The sequence below is a fragment of the Cornus florida genome, unplaced genomic scaffold (genome assembly GCF_030987335.1).
Source record: "Cornus florida cultivar Cherokee Brave unplaced genomic scaffold, ASM3098733v1 CherokeeBrave_3.0.0_Hap2_Chr05, whole genome shotgun sequence".
NCBI lineage: Eukaryota > Viridiplantae > Streptophyta > Magnoliopsida > Cornales > Cornaceae > Cornus > Cornus florida.
In genome coordinates this window covers 2,917,227-2,942,620 of record NW_026775575.1, presented here as the reverse complement: position 1 = coordinate 2,942,620, position 25,394 = coordinate 2,917,227, and positions in this window count along the sequence as shown.

The following is a 25,394-nucleotide window of genomic DNA, read 5'->3' as shown; positions in this document are numbered from 1 at the left end:
ATTCGACATGTGATGTTATTATAGCGCGTAACGAATCGCGCTCTGAAGATTTGACATTGTCTTCCTATAGTAGTTGTGGATTTTGGGCATGTATTGTGTGGTTCAATCTACTTGTGCATGGAATGTAGTTTCGTGCTGATATATATATATATTTCGTATATAAGTTGTTAACTTATTTATTTTGGAGTCTTGAGACATTATTACTATAATATGGCTAGAGTTTGGCTTTAGTGCGGGAGGTATGAGTTCTCCCCATTGAGATAGTGCGCACTAGGGTGATCTTCCCGGAGGGTTAATGCCCGGAAAAACCAATTTGTTCTTGGTTTAGTCCGAGACGTGATGTCCAAGTCTTCCACTATTTGTTTTCGCATTCAATTCCAAGTTGACAACCAATGTTTAATTGTGACTTGTGGTTTTGGTTATTGGCGATTTAATGTTGTTAAGTACATTCAGGCATTATGATTTCTAATGAATCATTGCAGGTTTTGATGTGGTTAAGTACATTCATGTTTCATAATTTTTAATCAATTATTATAAATTTTGATGTTGTTAAGCACATCTATGCTATATTGTTCAAATGTGATTTAGGAATGATCCTATAAATTCATTTAGAACATAGACGTTAGGTAGCATGACCCACTTTAGTCATTTACACACTTTTAGATTTCAAGTTGATTACTTTGAGGATCTATGTCTTGACGTGTGATACTAGAAACTCCAATTTATGCTAAATGGTTATATTTAGTTGCCTACACATTTTAGATTTCAAGTTGTGACTTTGAGAATCTATATTTTGTCACTTTGTATAGCATGCTCCTATGTTGTTTGAATTGCATGAATGCTATGTTTCATGCTAGAAATTATCTTAGACAGCTTAGGATGCTCCCTGAGTCTCACCTTTGACATGGACGCTAGGTGGAATGAACCATGATGTTTAAATCTTGCAAACATGTAAAACGTTTGGTCGATGCATGCTCATTTCCTACGAGTAGCTTTATGTTACTCACCCCAAAGTTACTGGGGCATATTTCAGGTATAGGAATCAAGGTTGATATTTTCATTATGCTGGGCGATTAGTGGACTTAAAGGTTCCATTTTGTGAAGGTTTGCTTGAAATGCCATTTGTAGCCTTATTTGTCAAATTTGTATATTTGATTCTAAACTTATAATGTGTGCCTAAGCACACTTTTTGATTCTCATTTTATGTATTTGATATAAGGCCAAGGGCCAATTTCATTTGAAGTCCATGCTTATTCATAATGGTTGTATTTTGCCTTTAATGAGAATATATGAAAAAGCATGCGTTTTAGTATGTTATTTTGTACCGGAGTGTGCTTTATGTATGAAATTCATTTTATATCATTCATTTAATATGCATGAGGTGTGGCCAAGGGCCAAACATCATTTTGTTTTCACTTTTGCATTTTAGTTCACATATTGCGTTTTTGGGCTAAAATAGTAGAAAACGAGCCTTTAAGGGTTTATTTTCAAATTGGGTGGTGCAAAGTGTGTTCTGGCACCTCCACTAGGTCTCATTAATCATGCATGAAGTGTGGCCAAGGGCAAAACGGTAATTTGAAATCATTTGTCAAATTTAAATTTCAAAATTTTCATTTCATGTGCATTTTTGCCCTTTTGGCCGTTGGGGGGTCAAATTTTGCATCGGTGGTATTTTTAAGCCATGGACCATTGTAGCATGTCCTAATAGGTATGTTACGTTTGTGTGCATAGTCGTTTCCTGGAAAACCTTCTTCTTTGGTGAAATGAGCCTCCTATGGACTCATTTTGAAACTTTGTTGCATAATCTGATCTAGGGGCATTCTAGACTTTTCACATCAGTTTTATTTTCTTCTTTTGAGATGGCCGCTTAGAAAATGTGATTTTAGGGGGGGTTTCTTGTTCGTGTTTTTCTAGAAAATGTCGTCTTGGCATCAGAAATCCATCGTAAAGTTCAGCATTAAATTTTGCATTTAGCAGCTTTTTGACCCTCATGATTAGATTTCGTGGAGGGGCATTTTGGGCATTTTACAGTGAGTTTTTTTTTTTTTTCATTTTCTATCACGTATCCGGGTAGAAAATTTGATTTCGGGAGGGGTTTCTTCTTTGTGTTTTTCTAGAAAACATCATTTTGGCCCTCAAAAATCCACATCTTTCCGAAAAATCCTTACTGCCAAGTTTTTGCTAAATTTTTAGTACAAGTGTGCTTGGTACTATTCATCGACTTTTTTTTGAAAAATGTGTCGACCGATCCAAAACTTCCGGGGGTCTTGTGGGTGTATTTTAAGGTTGCATTTTTAATTTAGGCAATTTAAAAACCTTTCGAAGCCCCATTTCCTTTCCTTGAGCAGTAGCTCGGAAAGGATTTGCACTTCTTGACTTGATTTTCTTGGGGCCATTCTAGGCATTTTATATTGCATTTTTTTGGTTTCCGTCCACTAATTCAGGTAGAAAACTTGATTTTTTTTTTTTGGGGGGGGGGGGGGGGGGTTTCTTCTTCGTGTTTTTCCAGAAAAATTTGTTTAAAGGTCCGTTTCAAGCCTCAGTTCTGGAAAAATCCGAAATTACCCTTGCTGCTAGTTGTGTCATACTCATGGGCGTCGGTGGCCGCCGCGTCATCATTTTTGTTTTTGATCTTTCTCCCTCGTCCGGACTCCAAATCAAGTGAAATTTTTTTTGAACTTGACTAATTTTTCATCTTCTATCCAACGGTGTGCTCAGTTGCTCCTAGATCTTCCTGAATGATTACTAGTTTACCCTTTTTGCCTTAAGTGCTCATTTTTCTTCGTCTTGCCGTTTCTCCTTCGTCCGGACTCTGAATCATTCGATTCTTGAGTCCATCTTGATTAATTTTTCATTGTCTTCCCAGCAGTGCACTCAGTGGCACCTGACTTCATATTTTTTCAAAAATAACCATTTTGCCCTTGGGCTATTTTTGTCCGATTTTCTTGTAATTTGCTTCTGCTACTTTCTTTTGAGTTCCGTGACTTCACATGAAGTCACGGATGTGTCTCGAGAATAATTTACACTCTAGGGATGTCATTTCCATGTAAAATGACTATTTTGCCCCTGGGGGCTTATTTGTTATATTTTCGATCTTTTGCGTCCGCATTAGTTCTCATTGAGTTCCACGACTTCATGGAAGGTCACTTTGACTTCTTAGAGTCTTGTTTTCTGCTTTCGCTTTCATATTTCGGATCCGTTATCGGATCATCCTTTTGGTTCATCACTGAAGCACTATCCTAAAAACCAGGGCGTTACAATATGCACCGGTATGGGACAGTGGCATATGGAGGGATGGATTAGATCAAAACGCTAATTCCTACCCATTCATATATACAGAATGGATTAACTAAAATAGTTTAATCCTACCTGGTTTCATATCCTGTCAACTAAAATAATTGAATGACATATTGGATGGTTGTTTATATTTCTGTATTGGAAGGATAAGGATTTAATTAAAACATTTAAATCCTAATTATATGTTATGTTTTAGCGAAGAACAGTTGACTGGCACAACATTATATTTGGATGGAATTTATATATCTATACTTATGGTACCGCGATATAAGCTTTAGTCTCAGAGTCGACGATTAGGGAGTGTATATGCAGTAGGATGCGTAGCTGGCTATGTTAGTTGAGGTATACCTTGTTAGGCTTAGGTAGTCATGCCGACTCAGTGCGTTTTGCATGTTGCCTTTTATTCAGGTTGAGACCCTCATCATAGTCCAGTGAGAGTCCTGTAGTGTGGATATGTATATATATATTTATAGACTATATAGATATGGTTGAGACATCTAGGATGTATCTGCGTATCGGGTCTCTGTTTGGATTATAGTTAGGATAAAACTTGTTCGTGGGCCTAACCCACTATTATTTTTCAAGTAATGGACGGTTTTAGGTCTTAGAGCTTGTTCGAGCTGAGCAGAGACAGCGACTCATTCTTCCGACGATGTAGGAGTTTTCCTCATGGTTTAGTATTAGGTTTGCTTCAGTTGTTGTTTTTCAGAGTTGGAGTTCTATTAGGGGTCCACCAGATGGATTCCTGAGTTGTATTAGAAACGGAGAAGTTGACTGTATCAGAAGAGTTTCTTATTAATAAAATTTATTCTGAGATTTCAGTTTCTGGATTATCATTTACTTTCTTTCTAACAATTTTATTTATTCCTAGTTATCATAATTGTATTCTGTGTTCGATTGTTGCCTAATTGGTTTGATATCCTCGGGTAATCGGGCGTGGGCCTGGGCAACCCGCATCCGGAAATCCAGGGGTATCACATTTCAAATCTATCTTCTTGGAATTGATGTTTGACTAAGTTTGGGGGTGTGTTATGGATTTTTTAAGTTTAAAATATGTGTTTTGGGATGTGGTTTCTGTTCTTTGGCCTTAATATCACTTTTTGAGCTTTAATTGAATTTTGAAATGAAATTTGACATGAGTCCGAGGGTATGTTTACTTTGTCTTGCCAATTATCTTTTTAAATGCCATTTGCTTAATATCATAGACTTGTGATCCATTTATGAGGGCCAAGTAAGGGCTTATGACCGAGGTTCTTTCCGGTCCTGATTTTGATTCCACAATGGTAAGCTTCTTGTATTCTTAGTTTTTGACCATTCGCTGCTTCATTTAAGCCTTAGAGGGGGTCACGAGCTATGAGTGATCATAGGATGTTGATTTTATTACATTAGAGTACTGGATATTTCTTTGTCTAGAGTTTATTGATATATGTGCATCATTCAGATATATGCCATCTAGATGCATACCATGTCCAAGATTCTTTCTTCAACTTGTCTATCATAACATGCTTGGGATTGAAGTGTTTTGCAACCGTGCATTCCACTTAGTCTTTATTACATGACATGCATGCTTCTTGAGTCCTAGGTTGATATTTGCCATGATTCTATGCTCCATGTTATTCTTTTTGCTCTATTTGATCTTAACTATTTAACTTGTAACACTATTGCTTAGGAAATAATACGATGTCATCCTACGGTCTACTTGTCATGTCATTGCAGCATCTATTTGAGTTTTAGGTTAGTGAATGCATGTTGCATCATTTATGCACATCACATCCTATGCTTGTCCTATTGATCATATTTTTGCTCCAAATGTGACCTTTTTGCCCTCTAAGCCATCACTGCATTGTTTTGCAGATCTAAGATTGCTTATTGTGCTTTGATCTATTATGTCTAGCTGAGGCATGTTGAATGATAATTTTGAAGTTTTCTTAATCATTTCTTGCACAAGCATGATCCTATTTGTCTATTCTCTATTTCTACTTGATTCAGGCATGCTTTGTGTTTTCTTATCAGTTACTTACCTTATTCTCTACCTATGTACTGATTTATTCTGGTTGCTTTTGCAGATGCAGTGCAGACAAAAGACTCTAGCTAGGAAGCGAGTATACAGAGCTCCACAGCCTCTACCTCTACCTCTAGTGGCAAAGTCTTCTTCTTCGTCTTCATCTTCAGCATCTACAACAGTCCATTCCGAGCCATCTTCTATGGAGGCCAAGCATCCTATTGTCTGAGAGGTTCCTGTTATTTCTTACTCTTGTAGGAAGTTAGAGCCCGAGTACAGATTCGACCGTAATCTATTTTCGGACTTAGACTAGACCAAGTGGTCCTATAATGAGCTTGTTCAAAGGGGCATTGATGCTATTATGACACCAGTAGACACAGTTGTCTATCCTTGATTGGTTGCACTATTCTACCAGCACCTCTGGATGGATGAGGATGACAGACTTCTATTACATACCACTATTGATGGTCAGGAGATTGACATTTCTTTCCCGGCTAAGCTGCTGCTTGCCGATGCCCCCATTCATCCCCATTGGCTACTGATTCTCAAGATCCGTTATATCCTAGTGCTCCATCTTTTCCCTCTGACCTGACTATGGTCGCTACTCTATCTCCACATGCTACCTTTGAGGGTAACAGCTTTATAGACTGGTTTGACATTAATCCCTGGTACTGGTTTATTGATTCTGTGTTACACCTCAATGCCTTTCCATCAGGCCATGGTACTCAGAGGCAAGAAGGGATTTTTCAAGCTTTATACTATTTGAGCAAGGGCTATTGGATTTCTGTTCCTGTACTTATCTGGGAGCTCATCCATAAGTTCTGGAAGAATCTGAATCATACACATAATTCTAGAGATGTAGCTTGGCCTTTACCTTATAGCTACTTGATTACTCATCTGCTACTTAATCAGGGTTATCAGTTTGACCCGGATGAGATTCCAGAGACTAATGTAGAGATAAATAGGAGAGCCTATGATCAGGCCAGGTGGACAAAGACATACAATTCTTGCCTTAAGAACAAGGATATGAAAAGACAACATGAGCAGCAGATGAGGCAGCTCTAGAGGATGATGCCGATAGATCTCCTCCCAGATAGAAACGTCGCACTAATCCTGCAGCTTTTTCCTCATAGCCAGATGTACCTACTACATCTCAGCAGGTTAACCCCTCTCTTGTCCCTCCCACAGAGCCGATAGCACAGATCGACACTCGATTCTGATATGCCAGCACTGATTCGAGTTACAGATCCGATGTCACTCAGTTGCACACGGACTTCATTTCATTCAGAGCTGATATGATCGGGCGGCATGAGGATATCACGAGGTGGCACGATGATCTGGTGAGGAGACATGATTATTTACTGAGGCGACACTATGACTTGAGAGCAAATGTAGCCGAGGTAAGGCGTGAGCTTGGAGCATTGCGAACTGACCTTATAGTTTTTCTCCATCGCCATAGCAATGAGATATCTGACATGCTGCAGCACATTGCTGATATGATGACTCCAGAACTTGTTCCCTGATTCCACCATTCTCTCTCTACTACTTATTATCTAATACATTGCTTCTACTGAGATATTTTTTGCACTATCTTGACACTTCTACTGGTTTTGGATATTTTGGATCTTATTTTTGCATTGCACTACTATACATTGATATTTGGATATTTGGTTTTAGATTTACTTGCTATATATGGATTTTTGAGATTTTTATATCAGTTTTGGATATTCTGTGCTTTACATTGCTAGATGCCATAATTTTTGTGCAGTTCTCAGTTTCATCTCTCATTTATATCACTGATGCATATACTTTGACAGTTGCTAGTGTGACCATTTTCAAACAGGTTTTCGGAATCTAAGTTTGGGGGTGCACTTTCCAAAGCTAAGCTTCCATTGCCAGGTCCCTTTTGCTTCAGCCATTTGGTATACGCTTTCCATTATTTGTCACTTCTTTGCACATTGCGGACAATGCACAGATTAAGTTTGGGGGTGTTCTAGCATATTTTACATGTCGCACTTAGTTTCTATGCATGTGGTATGATTTGAGAGTCTTGAGCCATAATTTTGATCTTTTGAGGACCATGGTACTTAGAATTTAAAAATTGCTTGACTTGAGAGCCCAATACTCCTTGTATGCTTTGTGGATGCTATGTAAGAGTAAATTTTTGAAAGATTGATATCTTGCTTGCATTTGTGGTCCACATCATCCTAATTATGTGATTGTTTTGAGATTCACTCTAGAATTCTATACTAGCACAGACGCACACTAGCATTCATTTATGGGGTACATGCTTTGTTGACTATTGATTTGATTATATCCCAATTGAGCTAGTAGTGCATTGAAAGCTTTCATCTTGACAAAAGTGGATAACAAACCCTTTTCACTAAGTAACTGGGATTCTAGCCTCATCAAGCACTAAATTTCTCACGCCGAAAGGTGGAAGGCCCAAACTCTAGGTTAAAAAAAAAAATAAAAAAAAAATTAAAAAAAAAAAAGTTGTTGCAAAAGCAAATCAAAAAGTGAGGACTTCTCCTAAAAGGTGAGAAGAGGGAAATGATTAGATGGAGGTTATTTTGATTTGTAGCCTAGTTGATTTGAGCTTCTAAGTCCTTAGGGGTGTCAAACACTTAATGCCCTAAAGTCGTCTGGTTTGGGAGTCATTGACCTAACGCTCGACCTCATAGATCGCTAGAGAACTTAATAGATTAACACATTGCACCATACTTTCATCTTTGATCCTCTAGGTTAGTAAATATATATATATATATATATATATATATATATATATATATATATCGAGTGAAAAGAATAAGTGCACCTAGTTGAATAAAGCTTTAATAAAAGGTTCATTTTTTGTCTTGATGATCAGTACTAAATTTGTGTGCTAGTGTGAGGTCGGATGTGATCATTTCTTTGGTTGGCTTAGATAGTAACATATTTGATGCCGGTTCACTTAAAAAGGATTCTAGAGTTGTTTTGATTTACATGATCATTGTCTTGATGTGTGGAGGACTATACTTGCTTAGTGTTGAGAATTTGGTAGATTGCTTGGAAAAGGGTTGAAAAATTGCATACTTGAGGTAGTTTTCTCCCAATGCTTATTTTGTATATTGGTGTCTTTTTAGTGAGAAAGAGCTCAATGTTTGTGGGTATCATTTCTGGAAACACTCACGAGACTTCACTCGTCCACTAGGGGTAACCTAGGGGTTTAAAAAGCTTGTTGTATACGCTAAATACAATCGTGTTCCCTACGAAAGTGGCGTGATTATTTTATTGCATTCTAGTTCATAGTTGTATAGTTGTTTATTTCTTTCTTCTTCTTGTAGTTCATTGCTAGGGCCTAGCAATATCTAAGTTTGGGGGTGTTATAAGTGCTCAAATATGATGCATTTTAGCACCTAAACTAGAGTGTTTTAGTCCATTCATCTATCTTACTTTCATGTCTTAGTACTTATTTGTCTTTTTGCCTATTTCAGGTCAATAAAGTTTAAACAGGCTAAAAAGAGCCATTTAGCTAAATTTTGGAGCTGAGGAACAAAATTGGAAAAAAGTCAAGAAAATTGCACTAGAGGAAGTTCGATCAATCGAAGGAAGTCCCGATCGATTGAAGATGATAAATCAAAATGAGGCGGTGCCAGCTCAGTATAGTGGATAAGGCCAAGAAGATATATTTAAGACGCGTCAGCTTTGATTGATTAAAGCTAAGTGTTTAATCGATCAAAAATCTTCGATTGATTGAACTGACAGTTGGTAGTGTGCTGTCTAATTCCCAGCGCATCGGACTCTACCTAACTTTGGTAGCTGCTAATTTCCTCTAATCATAGGCTGTATTTTTGACTTGGTGCGTACTTAAAGAGGCTTGTAATAGATTAATTGAACAAATTCTTGTATCATTCATAGAGTAAATATTTTACCAATTATAGAAATAGTTTCTCTCTATAGTACTAGGTTTTTGGGAAGAAAGCAAAGATGAAGATGATGATGCCAATGTCAAAGCTAGCCCTTGAGGGTTCCATGACCACTATAATGAGTGGCTAAATCCTTCTCTTAGGGCTAGAGATAGCCCCTAGACTTACCTTATAAACCTAGCTTTTGTATACTTTTGGGGATTTTAGTTATAATTGATGTTTTAACCATGAACAAATATAGATCTTGTAATTTTGACATGATTTGTATGGATTAATGCTTTCAATTGATCATTTAATTCTATTCATATGTCTATGTATGCTAGAATGAATGTTCATGTGCTTTTCTTTAGATTTAATGAAATTGATGCATGTCTATATGTGTTGATGTTGTTAATCTAGTGATGGTCAAGGCATGGTACTTATTTCTTGATGGATGTGCCACATCCTTAGTTTAATTAGCTTAATTTTCATGTCACTAGCTTAGTTGTAGTGTAATTGCTTTAATTTCTTAGATGGGTGGACAATCCATTCTTATTATTTGATGTTCCATACTTATGAGTGCAAGAAGTACATTTCTCTAGATTATTGTGTGCGCACTAATTATGGTTTAATTGAATGGTTATTGGTCTCATTTGATAGGTTGTGTTATTTACTAGATTGACTAGACAATCTATGCTTATTTGTCATCCATACTTAGTTTTCAATTAGTGACACACACACACATTTTACAACTTGAATTTCTTCATTAATTTACAATTGCTAGTGTTTGGTGAAGTGAAGCTTAGTGGTGAACTCTAAGCCCCAAAACCTTTCTCTCATATATCTTTCTCTAATTTCTAGATTGTCATTTAATTGAACTATTTTGATTCAATCATTAGTTTAATTAATCAATCAAACCTTCTTTGATCATTCGACCTATTAATCTAACATTGATTCCAAAGTGCTGTTCATTTCCATTGGGACAATCCCTACTCACTCTAGCTACATTAATAGTTAGTAGTGGTAGTGACATTCGATGAATTCAAAATTGGCCACATTTCACATCACATTGCAATTTGGTTGTCATCGACGACAAGGGCACACCACAAAAGAGGGTTGATTATTTGATTACACAAAGATGCAATTAATTAAAATGTGGTATGTCCATCGATACCAAAGCACAAAAGTGTGTAGTGTGGCCAAGTTTGAATTTATAGAATGCCATTACCACTGCTAACTATTAATGTAGCTAGAGTAAGTAGGGATTGTCCCAAGGGAAATGAGCGGTATTCTTGGAATCAATGTCAAATTAGTAAGTTGAATGATCAAAAGATGGTTTGTTAGTTGAATTATACTACAATTTAAACTAAAGAATTGCAATGTAAAACAACTAAGACAAATGAGGTGTAGAGAATATGAGAGAGGAGTCTTGGGTCGTAGAGCTCACTACTAAGCATTACCTTCCAAGACATTCAATATTTGATGGATTAGGGGGATTGTGTGTTATAAATGAAAGTGTGTGCCACTAATTGAAATATCAAATATGGATGGCCAAGTAAGCATACATTGTCTAGTCAATCTAGTGAGCAACACAACACATCAAATTATGCCATTAATTATTCCATAAGCCCATAATTAATGCACACTCAACAAATTAGAGAAATATACCACTTGCATTATAAGTATGGAACATCAAACAATAAGAATGGATTGTCCACCTATCTAAGAAAGTAAGGCAATTACACTATAACTAAGATAGTGACATGAAAATTAAACTAATAAGCTAAGGAGGTGGCACGGTCCATCAAGAAATAAGTATGAACCATCAAATAAACCACAAGAGTAAACCATTTAAGCACCATGTCTTGACCATCACTAGATTCATAATATTAACAAACATAGACATGCATCAATGTCACAAAATCTAGAGATAAACACATGAATATCCATTCCAGCATACATAGACATATGGATAGAATTAAATAATCAATTGGAAGTATTAAACTACATAAATCATTGTAGAAACAAGATTTACATATAGAAGATGTCAAGATAAGAAATACAACACAAATCCCCATTAATTACAAAACATCAAAGTCTAAGAGGCATGCTTAGGGCTATCTCTAGCCCCAACAGAATGGTTTAGCCACTCATTGATGTTGTCATCCAACCCTCAAAGGCTATCTCCATGGTAGAATTCATCCTTATCTTCTTGTGTTCTTGGTAGAAATCCTAGATGAGTGGAATAACTTTCCCAAATTATATGTTTCCTTCTCTAATCTCTAACCAAGTCTCTCTCTAACTAACCAACCTCTTTACTAAAATTAGCCAAAATCCTTATTTAGGTAGCTCAAATGTCATACCCAATGGTTAGACCTCGTGCCAAGGACCTCTAAATGATTGTACCATGAGCACACATTTAAATTGGTTTGAAATCAGCTTTTCATGCACTTTGAGGCAGTTCGATCGATTACATGGCTGCTCGGATCGATCGAACCTTAGCGGCACACTTTTTGGATAAGCACAAGGTTGAGATATTTTGGGAAAAGGACAAAAGTGATAGGTGGGGATAAGATCAAAAGAGTTCGATCAATCGAAAGAATGGTTGGATCGATCGAATAGGAAATTTTTCTGAGGATAAGGACAAAGGGTTCGATCCATAATAGTAGGGTTGGAACGATCATAGTGTGATCGATTGTAATGACCCGGTCAATTTCCTCCCTTTCATTTTTCTCAAATTTTACGGATAAATTTTTTTTTTGCTTTTAATTTCCTTTTTTGAGTTCTGTTTCTCGTCACTTAGTGTCATCTTGAGTGCTTTGAAATGGTTTTCAAGACTCTTTCATTTGGATTGACAACTTCCTTTAAGGACTGAGTCATTTCCACATTTTCACTTTTTAGATACTATTCACTTTTCGTCCTTTTCCCTATTTTGTCTTTTCCCCGTTTGTCACTTTTTGGCACAACCTCACTTTTCATGCTCAGAGTTGGTTTTTGACTTCACGTATCTTCATTCTAAGTGGTTTCCAAGAAATACGTATTCTTACTTTTTTAGAAAAGTACTCTGATTGCTCCCGGTATCCATAGGGGCATGGATGCACAATTCTTCAGAATTTTTTTCTTTTGTTGGGGTGTTTTTCATAAATATCTTTCTAAGATATTGTATTTTAGGGTTTTTTAAGAAAATATTTTTGGAAGATATTTTCTTTCTGGGTCATTAGTGCAGTTAACCCTTTTTGGAGGGGCCATTGTGTAATTAACGAAAGTTATTGTAAAATACCTCATTTTGAGCCTAGATCCTCATACAAAATTCATTTTCACATTTCATCGAGTCATATACTCTTAGAATTGGGTAAAGTGCAAAAAACCCCTCGAAGTGTTAGTCATATAGCAGAAAACCCCTCTGATCTAATAATTTGACAATTAACCCCCCAAAACTAGGGATTTGGTAGCAATTTACCCCGTCCGGCGATCTGCCGGTGGATTTTGAGCGCATGTAAGTCACCTGACAACCCAAATATAATTAAATGACCATACAACCCTTATGAAAAGTTAAAGACCATAATGCCCTTCTCTGCATATCTTCCCTAAATTTCTCCATCCCCATCTTCCTCGATTGATTGATTTTCTAATTGGTTCCTGGTCCTGGTCAGAGCTTCTGTGAGTTAGAGAAAGAGCTTGATTTTGCCGCTGAAACCTAATTCTTTGGGTTCAAAACGCACTTCTGAATTTCTCTTTCTTTCTCTTTGTTTTGCCTTTTGTTTTAATTAGTTATCTATTTTTGGATTAACAAAAAAAAAAATCTCTCTTTGTTCTGTATTTCTCAAACTAATAATATTGTTGGCATTCCTTTCTCCTGTTTATTAACAGCCACTAACCACCACCACCCTCACCCGGTCACCCCAAACTACCCACAATCTCTACCCCCGGCAACCACCACAATCAAAACCCACAAAAAAATTAAAAAATCCAAATAAAAAAACCACTACAGCAAATCCAACACCACCATTGCCGCCATGGATTCTTTTCCCCGATCTGACAATTTTAAAGTAGAAGTAGATTTTTTTTCTTCAACTAATTTAGTTTGAATCTGTTTTTTTTTTTTTCCTCTGAGCAACAAAAGAAGACACATACGTGTGTGTGTGTGTGTGTGTGTATAATATATGAAAGATAGAGAAAGGTTAGAGGGAGGAAAAAGGCGAGGAAGGAGAGAGAAAAAAGGCGAGGAAGGAGAAGGAGAAGGAGAAGGATGAAAATGAGTTGCAGAGAGGTTAAAGAGAGGAGAGAGAGTAAATGGATGAACTGTTGGGCCAAATGACACAGAAAAAATTAATAAAAAATTAAACTAATATGCTATTCAATAACAAACAAATGCAAAAGAAGAGAGAGAAGGAAAAAGTGGGTCGAGGTTAAGTAAAAAGAGAAAGTTGGGTTAATGGTTACGAAATTTTTGGATGCTGTCAAGGTCATCGCCGGTCTATAGGAGGGTGCCGGGGGTGGAACTGAACGAAAGAACACCACATGTCGGTGAGTGTCGGATTTGGTTGGTCCGGAGGTCCAGGCGACAGAGATGGGCCGTACGCGTGTGAAACACTTCGCAAGAACGCTGTGTCTTTTACTGAAACAACTTAGTTTTATGTAAGGGGTAAAATTATCTTTTATTATTTCCGTTTACACCAATTGGCCGGAGATATCACATTGGGGGGGGGGGGGGGGGCAAATTGTAGTTCAGGGGGGTTAATTGCACATGGTCAATAGTTAAAGGGGTTTTTTTGCACTTTACCCCTTAGAATTTCCTCCTGGACGTTTTCCCCAGTTTTAGGGATTTCTGACCCCGGTTGCCACCAAACTTGTTCGGGGTATATCTCTCTACTCGGGACTCAATATTTGATGCCGTTTCTTTTGTTGTTCATATTTTCTCATTTTGGTTCTCTTTTGTTCATGGAGTTTTATCGTTTGGGCGCGTCTGCTCAAATTCACTAATTCGGACCGGCAGGGCCCTTTCGAGGCATGTAATGACCTGGTCTTTTTCCTCCTTTTCCATTTTCAGCAATTTTCTTTTTTCGTCTTTTTTCTATTTCGTCTTTTAGTCATTTTGCATTTTTCCGTGCATAACCTCACTTGTTGTGCTCGGATTTGATTCCGATTTTGCATGCATTCATGATATTTGATTTCCATGACATTGGTATTTTTACTTTTCTTGAAAAGCATGCTATATTAGTACTTTTCTTGTAAAGGGCATGAATGCATACTTTAGTGTAATTATTTATAACTTTTGGGGTTTTAGTGTAATTATGTAAAATAATTATTTTTCATTTTGGGGACCTTTTTACAATTTATTTTGGAGGATATTTTGAAAAAGGACCATTTTGCAATTTTTGAAAAGTGTGACAAGTGTCACACTCTCATGGAGCCATTTGTTGGCATTTAGGTGAAGAGACTTGGCACCATGACTTCTTGACATTTAGTGGGTGGAGATTCATCCATGTGTTGGCCTTAGATTAGTGCACATGTAACCATTGATTATTGACAAGTGTAGGCTTAAGATTAAGCCTAAGGATAGAGCCTTTGATTTCTGACAAGTGTAGGATCAAGATTTAGTCTTGCAAGTGTGTGTGTGAGAGGTAGTGTAAGAGCACATAGTGAGTGGAGGATCTCTAGCCCTTCCACTCAACATTTTTCACTTATCCTCTTCAGTTTCCTTAGTTCTTCAAAGTTCAAACCTAGCCACCATTGGAGAAAAGCTTGGTTAATAGCTTCCTTCTTCAATTTTAGTGCCCTTCCATTTATCTTAGACTAAGAACCTTAACTAGTAAAAGTTTCCCCTCATTCTCCTCTTCATTAACCCTAAGCTTATTTTCCATTTAGTGCTTGGTTGCTTGGATTATAGAGATTCAATTCTCTATTGAGGTAGGGGTGGTATTATGTTTATATTTTAAGTGTTTTATAATCCTTTGGGGTTTAATATATATTGTGTACATGCTTTTAATATGATAGTCTTGCATATTATAGGAAATCCTTATGATTGACTTAGGGTTTATTTGATCTAAGCATGTATATTGTGTATGTATCTTGTATAGGATTATTGATGTTGTATAAAACTCTTATTGATTTGAATTACCATACTATTGTGATGATAATTCTACATTCAAGTTGATTACTATTGGTGATTGTAATTATTTTAGAAGCTTAATACTATAAATGTTGTAATCTACTATATAAAGCTTATTGTTGAGACATGGTTTAAATTGATGAGTTGGTGGTATTATATTGCATATTATATCATATTAAGAACTTTTCATTTATTATGCCATTCTAGATTTGGAACCCTAAGACATGGTTTGTGTGGTTTCAAAAATACTTGTGCATGGAAGGTGGTTTATATGCCTTAAATTATGATATATAAGTTTTGACTTTGATATATTTTGGATTCTCTTGGGACATTGTGTTACAAGTGACATGGCTAAAGTTTGGCTTTAGTGCGGGAGGTATGAGTTCTCCCCAATTGAGATAGTGCGCACTAGGGTGGTCTTCCCAGCGGATTAGTGCCCAAAATAACCGTATTGATCTTAGTTTAGTCCAAGACGAGATGTTCAAGTTTTCCATTATGTGATTTCGCATTAAATTTCAAGTTGACAACCAATGTTTAACTGTAACTTGTAATTTTTGGTTGATTGTGAATTGATGTTGTTAAGTACATTGACATTGTTATGTGTTGTTTAAGAATCATTTAAGTTAGCTTAAGATGATCCCTTAGCACACCTTGAATATAGACGTTAAGTGGAATGCTCCCTTGTATTCGTCTATATTGATCTCGCAATGATATTGAAACTTTAGGGTATACGCATATGCTTCTCCTACGAGTAACTTGATTACTCACCCTAGTAGCTTGGGTTATTTTTCAGGTAAAGAGACCATGTTCATGGATGCTCATCATCCTTAGAAGCTTTTGAGCTAGTTGAAGCATTTTTGTATATTAGCATGCACTTGTTTAGCATGTTTTATCTTTTGGATGTAATACTTTTGTATACCATGGATGTATGGTAATTTAGAAGCTAAGATGGCTTCCTTCATGTAATGTGTATCTAAGTACTCTTTTTAATGCTTGTTTTGTATGTATATCATGAGGCCAAAAGCCATTAACACGAAAGATTACAAGCATGTTCTCTTTAAAACTCAAGTATTGCCATTGTAGCTTATTTGTGAGAAATGGAGGCTTTGTATGCTAAACTTGGTAATGGAATGTAAAAAGGATTTAGGCCATGTTGGTACATCTATTTTATCATATTGCATGCACTTGCATACCCACTTTGGCAAACAATACATTCCTTGATGAAACAAAAACCTAAAGTTGCATATTTTTGAGTTTTGACCCTATTCTGTTACAGGGGAATTTCAAGTATTTCACAATGAATTTTTTTCATTTTTCTAGACGAGTCACGTAGAAAACTTGATTTTGAGGGGGGTTTATTTTTTGTATTTTTCCAAAAAACATCATCTTGGCCCTTAAAAATCCATATTTTTCCAGAAAATCCTTGCTGCCAGGTTTTGCAAATTTTTAGTACAAATGTAGTTGGTACTATTCATTGACTTTTTTTTTAAAATCGTCACGACTGATCTGAAACTTCCGGAGGTCTTGTGGGTGTATTTTAAGATTGTATTTTCAATTTAGGCAATTTAAAAACCTCCTTAAGCCGTATTTCCAAAACTTGGGCAGTAGCTCAGATTATTTTTTTTCCTCTTGACCTGATTTTCTTGGGGGCATTCTGGGCATTTTATAATGCATTTTTTTTTGTTTTCGTCAATGAATCGGGGTAGAAAACTTGATTTTAGGGGGGGTTTCTAATTTGAGTTTTTCCAAAAAAGTCCGTTTAGATGCCCGTTTTTACTCTCAGTTGCAGCAGTGGTGGGTTGTCCTCATCGGGCCGCCACGACATCATTTTTGTTTTTGACCTTTCTCCTTCGTCCGGACTCCGAATAATGCAAATCTTGAGTCTATCATGATTAGTTTTCATTGTCTTCCCAGCGATGTGCTCGATAGCACCAGAATCCAAATTTTTGCAAAATAACCATTTTGTCCCTAGGTTCCTTTTTGTCTATTTTGAAACGACACTTCCGCATTTGTTTTCCTTTGGGTTCCGTGACCTCATTGAGGGTTACATTGGTGTCTTAGAGACGCATTGTATCTCTAGAGACCGTTGTTTCACCTTTCGCTTCAGCATTTCAGATTCGTTATCGGGTCATCTTTTGGTCATCACTGATGCACCGGGTTTACAAAAACTTAGGCCGTCACAGGGCACTTCTAGGGTTTTACTATAAATATAAAGATTTAAATGAAAAAATTGAATTTTCATCGTCTTCCTCCTCTCTCGTGGCCAGCCATAGCTACCACCTTCATTTCTTCTTCTCCACTTGCATGCCTTTGTATTTTGTCTTCCGCCTTAACATTTATCGTAGGCCTCGTCGTGCTCTACCTTTCCCCCTTATTAGAATCCATTTCTAACCATTTTAGAGTTCGGGTTTCAAGTTCGGGTTTGGATTTTCATGGTACCTCAAAGGTTAAAGTTGTTCATCTCGTTGTCCCCGACATAACCCCGTGGTATCGTCGGATTCGGAGCACTTTTCTTTCGGTGAGGAATTGAGATTTTCATCTCAAATTGAGGTAGGGGGTGTTATAGTTTATATTCTTGATGTATTGCATGTTATTGATGCTTATATAACTCATTTTCATGTCTTTGTATTAAATCTAGATATTTTATTATTTATTTTTCTTGTGTGAGATTTAATTTTCCCGGTTAGTTATAGCTTAGTTTAAACTTGTGGCATGCTATTATATTACACCTTAATATGATCATTGACATATATTAAATTGAGAGAATTTGGACAAGTATTGAAGATTTTATTTAATATTTTTCTTGAATGAAAATTTAATTCATGTGGCCTTATCAGCTTGAAATTAAAATATAATCTCATATTATATTAGGCCCTAGTATACTCTTCAACATATGTGAATTTCAGAGCATTCGAAGATGTTTTAAAATCTAGAGATAATTAATTAATTTATTCCAAGTGCACTATTCACTCCATTAGATTTCCAACTTGATATTATTGATGTGCATGCCATATACTTTCACATATATTAAATCGGGAATATTTGATTAGGTTTTTAAAATTTTCATTTATTATTTTTCTTGTATGAATGTTTAATTATCATGGTTATAGCTTGCATGGAAATCACTTGTATTAGGCTATTAAATCAAGTCTTGGCATGTTATATAACATACTTTAATTTGAGAGCATTTCGATAAGTTTTGAAATCTAGAGATTTTAATTAAAAGAATTAATTAAAACCTATTCTATGGTTCCATGAGTTTGATTAAGTTCTAACTCAGTATTCATGATTTCATTGACAAGTTCCTTCACATGTATCAATTTGAGAATAATCGGATAAGTTTTAAAACTTATGTTTAATTATTTTCTTTGTATGGAACTTAATTCACAAGGTTGTAACTCGTATTTCATGGGGCTTTTAGTTTTTTATCATGTATCTAGACTTCTTGTAACTTGACTCCATTTATGTTTTTAATGACTAGCACAATTGTCTTGGAATGATTTAATTATCCATGTATTGCTTAGTAAATAATTAAATCATTAATCTTATACTTGTGGTATATTTACATCAATGGATTCCTTGTGTTTTAAATCCTAGTTTGTAGTCTATGTAAATGCATACCATGATCTCTTGACATTTCAATACCATAATAGTTGAGAATTTAGGGCATAACTTATGTGTTTCCAAAATCTTGGTTGTGCATGAAACGTGGTTAATGCATTACTTGTATCTTGATACTATCTTAATTTGCACAACTTGTTGATTTTGGAACTTGGGATATCAATCAAGAATTGACATGGCTAGGACTTGGTTCTAGTACAGGAGATAGAGAGCTCCCTATATTATAGTGCACACTAGGGGAAGGTACCCATGGGTTAGTAGCCCTAAAGTGATCCCAAAAGTACGGTTTTAATCCTGGCATATCCGAGTATCCACACTGGTTGATTTCACTCTTTAAATTTCAAGTTGCTATTCCTTGAAGATTTAAAAGTTGTCGTATTATGTGAAATGCTCCAATCTTGTTAATTGCATAGATATTATGCCTTATCCTTGATTTCATGTATTATCCTTGTCCTGTTAATTGGAATGTTCCAATCATGTTAATTGCATTGATGATATGATCCTTGTATTCAAGTACCCTTCTTGTCGTGTTGTATGGATTATTCCAAACCTTGTTCAATTTCATTGATAATAAGATTCATGCTAAATTATAAACTTGCCGTGTTTCTTGGATTATCCCAACCTTATTCAATTTCATAGACATCATGATTCATGTTGCTTCATGTTGATATAACTTAGGAATGATCCTATATAAGCATCTTAACTTAGATTCTTGGTGGCATGAACCGTTTCAGTAGTTATCGCATTCTAGGTTAAAAGTTGATAACTTTGGATACCTATGTCTTGTTGCATTATACAATGTGCGCCTACGTCGTTTAAATTGCATGAATGATGTGGTTTATGCTAGAAATACTCTAAGGTAGTTTAGGATGCTCCCTGAGTCTCACTTTGACATAGACGTTAGGTGGTAAGAGCCCATTTGACTTGTTTCACCTTAAGGTGATAAATGTGTAAAATGTTAGGTCTATGCATGCTCATCTCCTACGAGTAGCTTTATGTTACTCACCCCAAAGTTACTAGGGTATTTTTCAGGTACGAAGACTTGGTTCGTGATGCTCATCATTCCTTGGATGACTTATAGTTTTTAAGTTTCCATTTCATGCAAATGTCAGCATCAAATGTCATTTTGTACCCTTATATGTCAAAACTTATATCTTTGAATCCATATATGTAATGTGTACATAAGTACACCTTTTACTATGCATTTGACTTGTATGAGATGAGGCTGGAGGCCAATGACATTTATATTGCATCCTGTGTACTTTTAACTTCATGAAATATTATGAAAATATTGAAAAAAAATCACAAGTCATTGTCTCACCATGGTTGCATCGGGTGTGTGACTTCCATTTTTATTTTTCCATAGGGTCTCATTAATCATGTATGAAGTGTGGCCAAGGGCCAAACGGTAATTTGAAGCCATTTCATAATTTTAAATTTCAAAATTTTCATTTCATTTGCATTTTTGCCTTTTTGGCCGTTAGGGGGTCGGATTTTGCATCGGCGGTATTTTTAAGCCATGGACCACTGTATCACATTCTAATAGGTATGTTAAACGTGTGCAAGATCGTTTTCAAGAAAAACCTCATCCTTGGTGATTTGAGCCTCCTATAGACTCATTTTGCACTTTTATTGCATAATCTGATTTTATGTCATTTTGGGATTTTTCTTAGAGAAATAAATTCCGGTCTTCATATGGTCACTTAGAAAACGTGATTTTAGATGGGGTTTCTTCTTCGTGTTTTTCCAGAAAATATCGTCTTGGTACCGGAAATCTCTCACGAAGTTCAGTTTTCATTTTGCATTTTAATAGCTTTTTAACCCTTATGACTAGATTTCATGGAGGCGCATTCTGAGTGTTTCACAATGTGTATTTTTCATTTTCTTTCATGTGGTCGGGTAGAAACTCGATTTGAGAGGGGTTTTCTTTTTTGTGTTTTTCTAGAAAAAATTGTTTGATAGGCCGTTTCTGCTCTCAGATGAGGACAGTTACTGTAGCAGCTTTGGGCCCTCTTGACCTCTTCTGATCTAGAGGCATTTTAGGTATTTCACAGTGAGTTTTTTTCGTTTTCTTCCCTTGGTCAGGAAAAAAACTCAATTTTAAGGGGGGTTTCTTCTCTTTGTTTTTTAACAAAAATTCGTTTCGGACCTCGTTTCGGCTATCAGTTCTAGTTCAATCTTTTTCTTCCCCTAGTATGTCATGGTGCATGTTAGGATGCTTGTGGGGTGCTCGTGGTGCCTCGTCTCAACGTCGTGACGTCGATTTTTGTTTTCGCTCGTTCTCCTTTGTCCAGACTCCAAATCGAGTGAACTTTTTTTTTGAACTTGACTAATTTTTCACTGTCTTTCTAACGGCATGCTTGGTTGAACCTGAATCTTCCTAAATAATTACCAGTTTACCCTTTTTGCCTTAAGTGGTTTTTCTTCGTCATGCCATTTCTCCTTCGTCCGGACTCTGAATCATATGATTCTTGAGTCCATCTTGATTAGTTTTTCATTGTCATTCCAGCGGTGTACTCAGTGGCACCCGAATCTATTGTTTCAGAAATGACTATTTTGCCCTTGGGGCAATTTTTGTCTGGTTTTTCTTGCTTTTCACTTTCGCTACTTTTTTTTAAGTTCCGTGACTTCATGGGAAGTCACGGATGTGTTTCGGGAATGATATACATTCTAGGGACATCATTTCCATGTAAAATGACTATTTTGCCCCTGGGGGCTTAGTTGTTATTTTTTTGATCTTTTGCTTCTGCGCCAGTACTCATTGAGTTCCATGACCTCATAGAAGGTCATCAAAGTGTCTTAGAGGTGTGTTGTGCCTTGGGAGACCGTTGACTTGTTTCTTCCTTCCGCATCAGGATCTACTATCGAGTCAATCATTGGTTCATCACAGGACACGCTAACCTAAAAACCAGGGTCGTCACAGGTGGTATCAGAGCCTCTGGGTTCGAATACTTTGGACGATGGATTTTTGGTGCATATCATGCTCACGTTGTTTTACTTTTATATGTCATTTGTACCTTGACAATATGTCTTGTATGATAACATGTTCACATGCTCAGGTGTTTTGAGACATCTACTATTTGTTAAGCATGTTTTCTGTGTATATATACTTCCTAATAGCATGGTCTGGGTTGCTATCATGTCCTGGTGTGATATCGTGTCTGCGTGTTTATGTTAGTATGACTGTATGCGACGTATGTTGGCATACCTTATGCTTTTTATTCACGTGTATTGTCATACCATGTGCTTACGTGCTTCTTGATAACATGTTTTGATTTGATAACATGTCTGTTTGCTTATATGGCAACTTGTTTAGAAGCTTATCTTGACTGTCTTAACATATGATATATGCTCGTTTGCCTTAGCACATGGTGTATACTTGTTATTTTAGCATGTGGTATATGTTTATCTGCCTAAGTACATTGTATACGCTAGTTCATCTTGACATGATTATGTGCAGCATATCGTTATACTTTATGTTCTTCTCCTATATACACTGACATGTCTTATGTGATCTTACTACTTACGTGAGTAGATAGTCCGTTGCTATATTTTATGCTAGTTGTTTACTTTTATGTCTAGTTTTGTGTAATGACCCGGTCATTTACCTTCCTTTCCTTTTTCCTGAAATTTTACGAATGAATTTTTTTCGTTTAATTTTCCTTTCTAAACTCTGTTTCTTGTCACTTAGTGTTATCTCGAGTGCTTGGAAATGATTTCTGAGACTCTTTTCTGTGGATTGACAACTTCCTTTGAGGACCGAGTCATTTCTGCATTTTTACTTTTCGGACACTATGCGCTATTTCGTCCTTTTCCCTATTCTGACTTATCTCCCTTTGTCACTTGTTGGGCAAAACCTCACTTTTTGTGCTCAGAGTTAGTTGTTAACTTCACGTACCTTCATCTTCAGTGGTTTCCTCAAAATACATATCTTTACTTTTGCAAGAAAGTACTCTGGTTGCTCCCGGTGTCTATAGGGGCATGGATGCACAATTCTTCAAAAAAAATTTCATTTCTTGGGGTGTTTTTCATAAATATCTTTTGAAGATATTTTATTTCAGGGGCATCTAAGAAAATATCTTTTGGAAGATATTTTCATTCTAGGGCAGTTTCGCAGTTAACCCTTTTTGCAGGGGCCATTGTGCAATTAACGAAAGTATTGCAAAATGTCTCGTCTGGAGCTTGGATTCTCGTATGAGATTCATTTTCACATTCGCCAAGTCGTGGACTCTTAGAATTCTATTCTGGTCATTTTTCTCCAGTTTCATAGCTTTTGGACCCGGTTGCCGCCAAACTTGTCCGGGGCATAACTTTTTGCTCGAGACTCGGTTTTGAAGCCGTTTCTTCCGTTGTTTATATTTTCTCATTTTGAATCTTTTTCATTCACAGAGTTTTGCCATTTGAGCGCGTTTGCTCAAATTCCACTTTTCTGGACTCGGCGGGGCCCTTTCGGGGCACTTTTTGAGACTTAATATAAATAGGATGCCCCAAAGTGAAAAATTAGATTTTCACTCTTCTTCTCCACCTCTTGGCCGACAGCCATGGAAGCTCCTTGGCTGCCACCCTTTGACCTTCTCCTCCACTTGATTTCCTAAATGAAATCTCTTCGGCCTTTACATTTATCGTTCCCCTCGACGTACTCTACCATTCCCTCTTATTAGAATTCATTTCTGACCATTTCTTGAGTTTGGGTTAAGAGTCAAGTTGTGATTTTCATGGGGCTTCCTTCGGATTCATGTAGATCGTGTTGTCCCCGTCAAAACCCTTCGATTTCGGCGGATTCGAAACACTTTTTTTTCGGTGGGGATTTAGGGTTTTCATCTCAAATTGAGGTAGGGGGTGTTATAATTTAAAATCTTGCTATATTACATGCTTGTGATGCTTATACAACATGATTACATGCTTGGATGTAAAATCTAGAGATTTTATTATTTATTTTTCTTGTGAAGCATTTAATTTTCTCGGTTGTCCATAACTTTGTTTAATCATGTGGCATGATAGAATATTACCCCTTGATATGTGGATTGACATATATTAAATCTAGATTATTTGGACAAGTAATGAAGATTTTATTTAATATTTATCTTGAATAAAATATTAAATCATATGGCCTTATCTAACTTTAAATCAACATGTGATAGTACAATATAATAGGTCTTAGCATGCTCTTCAACATAAATTAATTTGAGAGTAATCGGAGAAGTTTTGAAATCTAGTAATATTTAATTAATTAGATTAATTAAATTGCTCCGAGTGTACTATTCACTCCATTGGAATTCCAACTTGAAATTCTTAATGTGCATGGCATATAGTTTCACATATATTAAATCTAGAATATTTGATTAGATTTTGAAACCTTTCATTTATTATTTTTCTTGTATTAAAGTTTAATACTCAAGGCCGTAACTTGCATGAAATGTGCTTGTATTGTGTTCTTAAATCAAGTTATGACATGTTGTATAACATATGTTAAATTGAGATCATTTGGAGGACTTTCAAAATCTAGAAATTTTAATTAAATGAAATAATTAAAATCCATTTAATGGTTCTATGTACTTGATTAAGTTTCTAACCTTATATTTATGATTTCCTTGATAAGTTCCTTCACGTGTATTACATTGAGCATAATCGGATAAGTTTTGAAACTTATATTTATTCATTTCCTTTGTATGGAACTTAGCTCACATGGTTGTGTCGTGTATGAAATGAACTTGAAACTTGACATTGAACTTGGCCTTGACATGATCCTTGACATAATTTGTTCATAGAACATTTGGACTTGCCATGTAACCTTGATAATTTAATCCCTTAAGTAGATTAAATTTCCTTTTATATCTCTCTCGAGTTAATCATGCCTTAATATCATGTATCTAGACTTCTTGTATCTTGGTTTCATTAATGTGCTTAATGAACATGCTCATTTGTTTCAGAATGGTTTATTCATACATGTGTTGTTTAGTATACAATTGAATCATGTATCTTATACTTATGGTATATTTGCTTCGATGGATTCCATGTGTTATTTATCTTTGTTGTGGTCTATATAAATGCACACATTGATTTCTTGACATTTCACATGCCATCATAGTTGAGAACTTAGGGCGTGAATTGTGTGTTCCAAATTCTTGGTTATGTATGATATGTGGTTAATGCATTTCTTGTATTTTGATACAATCATGACTTGCACAACTTGTTGATTTTGGGACTTGGGATATCAACTAAGAATTGACATGGCTAGGACTCGGTTCTAGTGCGGGGGAATGTCCCTCTACACTATAGTGCGCATTAGGGGAAAGGTACCCATGGGTTAGTAGCCTTAAAGTGATCTCACGAGTACGGTTTTAATCCGGGCGATATCCTAGTTTCCACATTAGTTGATTTCACTTTTTAAATTTCAAGTTACTATTCCTTGAAGATTTAAACTTGTCGTATATGTGAAATACACCAATCTTGTCGCATTGCATAGATTTTATGT